The sequence below is a fragment of the Molossus molossus genome, unplaced genomic scaffold (assembly GCF_014108415.1).
Source record: "Molossus molossus isolate mMolMol1 unplaced genomic scaffold, mMolMol1.p scaffold_m16_p_3, whole genome shotgun sequence".
NCBI lineage: Eukaryota > Metazoa > Chordata > Mammalia > Chiroptera > Molossidae > Molossus > Molossus molossus.
Genome location: NW_023425366.1, coordinates 68,526,839 through 68,534,569, shown reverse-complemented (window position 1 = coordinate 68,534,569; position 7,731 = coordinate 68,526,839).

Below are 7,731 nucleotides of genomic sequence, written 5' to 3'. Positions count from 1 at the left end.
TGCTTAATTGGGTTTGGAGTCTGTCAAATCCATTTAGAGCTGCTAGATAACCTGCTCCTGGACCAGGCACTTCGCACGGGTGTGGTGCCGTCCCTCAGCCTCAGGTGCTGTCACCTTGGGAAGAGGTGAAAGCAAGTTAAGGTATTGTGACCCGTGTTAAAACAACAACAATAACAAAAATCAAATAGAACAAAACTAGATAATATTGAACATAGTGAAGGTAAATAATTATTTGTCAATCATTTGTTACAGCTCAGAGTGTGTGTGTGTGTGTGTGTGTGTGTGTGTGTGTGTGTGCTGGATTGCAAAGTAAAATGCATTAAAAAAACCTCAGTTATGCCCTGGCCGTTTTGGCTCAGCGGTTAGAGCGTCAGCCCACGGACTGGAAAGTCCCTGGTTTGGTTCCTGCTAAGGGTACGTACCTGGGTTGCAGTTTGTCCCCAGCCCCATTGGGGTTGTGTGGGTGGCAGCCAGTTGATGTGTCTCTTTCTCTCCACCCCCCCACCCCCGCTCTATCTGAAGATAAATGCAAAAATGTCCTCAGGGAGGATTAAAACAAAAACAAAAAACCCCAGTTACACTGACGAGTGCATTGCATGTCTTCACATTGATCAGTATACGCTTCTTCTCTTTATTTCCCTTTTCTCCCAGTCTCCGCTTCCATTCTCCTTTGTCTCCCACAGGCAATCGTAATGTGCTGAATGCATTATCTTTGTCGTATTCATGTCTTTGCCAAATGTACCTTATTTTGAGTGCATGTTTTATAATTTATATAAAATTAAACAAATTAAAATTCACAATCTGTATTCTGGTCCATCTTTTCTTTTTTTAAATTCTCACCTGAGGACATCTTTCCATTTATCTTCAGATAGAGTGGGAGGGAGGGAGGGAGAAAGAGAGAGAAACATATTGATTGGTTGCCTCTCGCATGACCTCGACCAGGGTCGGGGACGAACCGAAACTGAGGTACATGCCCTTGACTGGAATTGAACCCGTGACCCTGGTCCACAGCTGATGCTCTGACTGCTGAGCCAAACCAGCCAGGGCTGGTCCATTTTTAAAAATTTCTACAGAGTAATTCATGATTGTATCTACTACATTTACTTTTGTCTTTCTTTGGGTAGAAGTAAAAAATTTGGAAGTTATTGGTCTAGTGGATATATCCAGGAGACCTCTTGGAACAATATTGCAACTTTTCTTCATCCAAGGCAGGTGTCTAAGGAACCAGAAAGTCATGAGGAATCAAAGCAGCTGCTCACTGACTCTCGTTTTGGCCCAAAATCTTACATCTCTTCTTACATGTGTCTGCTGTCCTTGTCTATTCCTGCATGGACATAAATACTTGCTCCACAATGGCACCCCTTGGGTGACCAGGCACCTAGTGTGTCTAGGACTGAGGGGATTCCCATGACACAGGACTTTTAATGCCAAAACCAGAACAGTTTTAGGCAAACCGGAATGAATTGATCATCCTGCCATGACCTTAGAAAGGTGCCTTAAAATCAACTTCATAAATCTGGTTCTGAGGCCTATTTGAATTAATAGATTGAGTTCCTCTAAGACCCAATGTCATGAAGTTTGGAGAATTTGATTGAATCTGTCCAAATTGTGATTTGTTTCCCCTAAACCAGGCTCATCCCTGGTCTAATTAATCTTGACTGAGATACAGAGAAGGGGGTAGACAGACACATAACTCAACCAAATCCTATTTGTCAAGTTCTCTAAGAAAGGGGTGTTGAGGCAATACTGGGCATTTGTAGTTCATGGGAATGACCTAGCACATCACTCAGAGGTTCCCAGCATGAGCTGTCCATCCAGGGTCAGAAGGGTCAAGGACACCTTGAGAGTGAAATGGTCGGTTCCTGTAGTGACTGTTTAATTCTTTGAGGAATAGCCAAAATCCTCCACATTTTACATTTCCACTGCCAATGTATGGAGGTTCTAATTTCTCCACATCCTCACTAGCATTCATTATTTTCCATTTAAAAAAATTATAACTATCCTAATGAGTGTGAAATGGTATTTCATTGAGTTTTTATTTGTATTTCCTAATGATTAATGATATTGAGTATCTTCCCACATGCTTATTGACTATTTGTCTATCTTCTTTTGAGAAATGTCTATTCAGCTTCTTTGCCCCTTTTAAATTGGGTTATATGTCTTTTTATTGTTGAGTTGTATGAGTTCTTTATATATTCTGGATACTAAACTCTTATCAGATATGACATTTGAAAATATTTTGTGTCATTCTGTGGTGAGTTCCTTTATTTTCTTAATAGTTCCTTTGGTGCACAAAAGTTTTCAGTTCTGATGAACTAAAATGTATCTGTTTTTACTTTTGCTGCTTGTGCTTTTGGTATCATATCTTAAACAACTATTGCCTAATCCAGGTCATGAAGATTTACACCTATGCTTATTCTGAAAGTTTACATTTAGCTCTTCAGTCCATTTTGATTATTGATTTTTGTATATGGTGGGAGTAGTAGACTCATTTCATTCTCTTGCATGTGGTTAGCCACTTGTCATAGCACCGTCTGTTGACAAGACTATTTTTCCCCTCAAATGGTCTTGGCCCCCTTGGCAGAAATCAGTTGACTATATGGTATGGGTTTATTTCTAAACTCTCAATTCTATTCCACTGATCTATATGTCTGTTCTTATGCCTATACCACATTGTCTTGATTACTGTAGCTTTGTAGTAGCTTTTGATATTATGTAATGTGAATCTTCCAACTTAGCTCTCCTTTCAAGATTGTTTTGGCTATTCTGGGTTCCTTGAGTTTCCATGGAGTTTTAGAATTAGCTTATCAACTTCTACAAAAAAGCCAGCTGGGATTCTGATAGAAATTGTGTTGAATCTCTAGATCAATTTGGAAGGTATTGACATCTTAGCAATATGAAGTGTTCTAGTCCATGAACACAGAATGTCTTTCCATTTATTAAGGTTTTGTTAATTTATTTCAGCAATGTTTTATTGTTTTCAGTGTTCAAAGTTTGAACTTCTGTGTTTGAATTTATTCCAACATATTTTAATTTTTTGGATGGTATTATCTATGAAATTGAATTAATTTTATTTTTGTATTGTTGTTAGTATCATTGTTAGTGTTTATAAACACAACTGACTTTTGAATATTGATCTTGTCTTCTACAACATTTTAAACTCATTTATTGGCTCTAATCGTTTTTGGTGTTTTATTTTTATTTTGGATACTTCAGGATTTTCTATATAAGATCATGTCATTATAAATATAGTTTTATTTATTCCTTTCTAGTCTTTTATTATTATTTTATTTTACTTTTAACCAGTTGTCCTACTGAACTTCCAGTACAGTGTTGCATACAAATAGTGAGCACGAGCATCTTTGTCTAGTTCCCAGTCATAGAGGAAATCTTCCAACACTCCCCAGTAAGTGTGAGAATATTAGCTATGGGTTTCTCATACATGCCCTTTAGCAGATTGAGGAAGTTCTCTTCTATTCCTACTTTGTGTGTGTATTATCAGGAAAGTGCATTTTTTTTTTTTTTATCCTTACCTGAGGACACTTTTGCATTTAGCAGGAAGGAGAGAGAGAGGAAGAGAGAGAGAAAAACATCGATGTGAGAGAGACACATGGAGTGGCTGCCAACTACACGACCCCAACCGGGGCTGGGGACATACTACAACTGAGGTACATGCCCTTAGCGGGAACCGAACCCGGGTCTCTCTGGTTCGAGGGCTGATGCTCTAACCGCTGAGCCAAACCGGCCAGGGTGAAAGTGTATTTTTTTTTTAATCAGATGTTTTCCTGCATCCGGTATGATCATGTTGTTTTATTTTTTATTCTATGATGTGTTATTGATATGATGTTACATTAATTGATTTTTTAAATAATAAACCAACCTTACATTCCTAGGATAAATCCCATTTGGTCATGATTTATAATCCTTTAGATATGTGTTTGGATTGACTTTGCTAGTATTTAGTTGAAGGTTTTTGCACCATAATTGTAAGATATGGGTTTGTAGTTTCCTTTTCTTGTGATGTCCTCTGCCTCTCTTATTTTGCTAGGCCCAGAAATTATTTCTGATCAACAGTAGGGAAGGGGATGAAAGCGATATGCAAGGATTTGAGGAACTGGGCAGCTCCATACATTTGAGATGTTTGAAGCCTTGATCCACCTGCTTCTCTCCACCTCATCCTCAGCCACTGGACGGCCTGCATGAGGCAAGGGAGAGGCTTCTTGCTCTCCCCAGAGGGTCTTCCCAAGTGGGCCATTAGTGTGTACAGAGCATCAAAAAACTCAGTATTCTAAATCCCAAAGCACCTGTCTCATAATGCCATCATCTTGAACAAAACACGTGTGAAGACTGGAGCTGCAGATGTCACAGAGGTTTGCCAGACTGCCCTCTCCCACAGAAGCCCAGTGCCCAGCCATCAAATACCCATCCATCGTGTTGGGTTAGTCTGGTCTGAACGCCCCTTCTAGGTTTTTCTGCCAACCACCTGCAGGGCGTGCCTGGCAGGGAGTGAAAGGACGTTTTCCTGGAGCAGCTGTCGGTTGAGGAGCTGGAGCTGCACTTCTGTTCCACCCACTTGGGGTGATGTCCCTGAAACCACATTTCCCGGCAAACCAACAGGACTTCAGCCTCAGCATGGGTTGAGCAGGCTCGTTGGCTAATTCAGTAAGGAAACACGAAAAACCTTTGAAGACTAGCACGTTCTGTGCCTACCCCACGAGGACCGTTGTTCCCCAGAACCTACTGAGACAGGGACCTGGCAGTCCTTTTCCGCTCCTGGGATGAGGTGGCCGCCAACCAAGCCCTTGCCCTGCCTCCTTCCGGAGCGTCCTGGCTGCCCTGGGACAGCACCGCCTTCCACACCCCTGCTGGAGCGCGTCTCGGTCAGGACTCACTGGAGATGTCGAGGCAGCTACGTCGGCCACTTTACAAGAAGTCAATGGACTTCTTGCCTCTTGTCATTCACTTAGAACACCCCGGGGAAGGAACACCTGGGTGGTTACTTGGGGTGGATCAAAAGCACTTCTAGTTCCAATCAGTGACACGGGCATTAGTGTGGGAACTGAGCAGCCTGTAGCGAGGCCTCCATTTCTCACGTCGCACCGCACACTGGACGAGAGACAGGGAGCTGTTCTGGGGAATGAGTGACCGGCCCGGCCGCTCAATGCAGTTGCTGTTATGAAGTGGCTACAGCACTACCGTCTCGTAGCTTACAACCTCCCACTGTGACACCCTTTACTTCTGTTCCTCATAAACCGAATGCCCTCAACGATCTACCACCCACCACGCAGGCCGTGTTTATAAGACCCAGGTGGCATTCCCCCAGCTGCAGCCAGCTGCTCGCGTTACAGCCACGCCTTCCTACCTACCCAGCACACGGCCTGGCGCACAGTGCAGGACGGCGGGTATTTATTGAATGACTGACCCATGAAAAACATTTTAAAAGTATGGTCTGGCTTCCTCCTTCTACTGGTTCAATTTATGGCTGTTTTCTCCCACCCAAAGCCAGGATGTGCTCAGATATTATAAGCCAATTTTCATATTAGCTTAGAAAAACATAGCTAGGATGAAACTTGTTGCCAACCTAAAGAGGTACATACAGTTTCCTTTTATGAGAACAATGTGTCTCTTTGAAATGAACAGTTGATAAGCTGCGTGGAGTAAGGGGTGAGACTCCAAGGAGTATGTCCAAATAGCAAACGGCCACAGATCAGTCCTCGGAATCAGGGGGCCAGCTGCTAACCACAGCCATTGGTCTCAGTGGGCTCCTGAGGCGCTTGGCCATGTGCACATGGAGGTCGATGCTGAGGCAGAATGCCAGAGAAGAGACATTTCAAGTTCAGGGGAATGTCTAGCAGCAAGAATGAGCAGTCAGCAAGGCCTGTGTGTGTGTGTGTGTGTGTGTGTGTGTGTGTGTGCATGTGAGGACACAGGCGCATACACGTTGGATAAAAAAGATAGGTGGACAGATACCCCTGAACTGGTGTGATAACAGAAAAGGCTCTGGAGAAGAGAAGTATCAAGCGAGAATAAAGTCTGCTGCAGCCTGGGAGAGGAACTTCCCTTTCCCACTCTCCCCCTGTGAGTTTCAACAACTTTCCTGTTGCAAAGCAGGATCAGAGCAGCAGTGCACCCTTGGTCTAGGGCAGGGATTTCCACCTGGGTGCTGCAAGGATTTTTGAAACATGCACTATCTGACTACTGAGTCAGGCACTGACCTCTTTTCCCTTAGGTTGTCGAATTAAAAAATGACAACAGCCAACACAACAATAGTTGCTTGGTGTGAATACATCAAAATTATACCTATTCTTTTGGTCAGATCAGCAAAAAATACATGTTTTGGTGTGCTTCAGAATTGTAATAACTAGTTTATGTGTGCCACGAGATGAAAAGGTTGAAAACTGCTGGTCTAGGATTCATGGTCCACTGGAGGTCAGAGGGCCGGTCTCAGGCTCACTTCAAACTACTTTAGAAGAATGGTCCATTTCGCCTTGTACCTGTAGTTGTTGAAGTTCATATTTATGTTCCTTCCATCTGGTTCATCACCCATTACAGCACATTATTCACTGTTGTTAACCAACCCGCTCTCCCTCCTGATGTCCCCTGTGGTGGTGACCCCTGGGTTACCCTCCCGGACACAGTACTTCCTCCGGAGACAAGCCCATCAACACAACCTGCTTAGTGTAAACATGGAAAAAAGGCTACTCTGGGGATTACAGTATCTAGAACATTTACATCATCAAGTTTAAAAGTTAAATATTAGGATAGATTAATTTTAGCTTTATAGTCCACATTAAAATAATGAAAGAGCCCTGGCTGGTTTGGCTCAGCGGTTAGAGTGTCCACCTGTGGTCCGGAGAGACCCGGGTTCAGTTCCCGCTAAGGGCACGTACCTCGGTTGCAGTTTGTCCCCGGCCCTGGTTGGTCGTGCGGGTGGCAGCCACTCGATGTGTCCCTTTCACATCGATGTTTTCCTCTCTCTCTCTTTCTCTCTCTCCCTCCCACTCTATCTGTACAAAAAATGGAAAAATGTCCTCGGGTGAGGATAAAAAAATAATAATAATAATGAAAGAGCACTTTCAATGGTAAATGCTAATACTACTCTTTTCTCCAGGGAAACAGTCTCCTGCAGGTAACTGCACCTCATCAGGCTCAAAGGTGACACACACAAATTGTTTCTATGACAAACACATACACAGTGTAACAAGTTCTACGATGGAGACCTTGGCTAAGGCACGACCTCCGGGGACCTTGCTTCCAGCCCTCACAAGAGAGTCCACGTTTGGCCACTTTCTCTGTATCACACCTTAAGTTGTATCCAATGTTTTCTAGCTAGAATTGAGATCTGGACATACTTAATTCTTTTGCATATTTCAGGCAAATACATGGAAAGTAAAGGAATATTTGCTGAGCACCCGTGAAGTACCAGGTCTGCTTTCTCATATACCCAATTCCTGTTTTTACTGCAAAGTATATATTGTTACCCCCACTGTAGACTAGTCAGGTCAGAACGTTATTTCATACTTATTTATAATTAACCAAGTTCAGTGACAGTCAGGATATTATTTTAGTTGTAAAACCTATATAACTTCATGCTTTTTCTAATTCACTATAATGCCTCTTGAACAAAATCTTTGCAAATGTAAGACTTTAATTTATAAAAAGAGAATTAGACTATAGCTATTTCTCTAATATTGTATCTGGCAAGTTATATAACCTTATTCAATTTTAAGG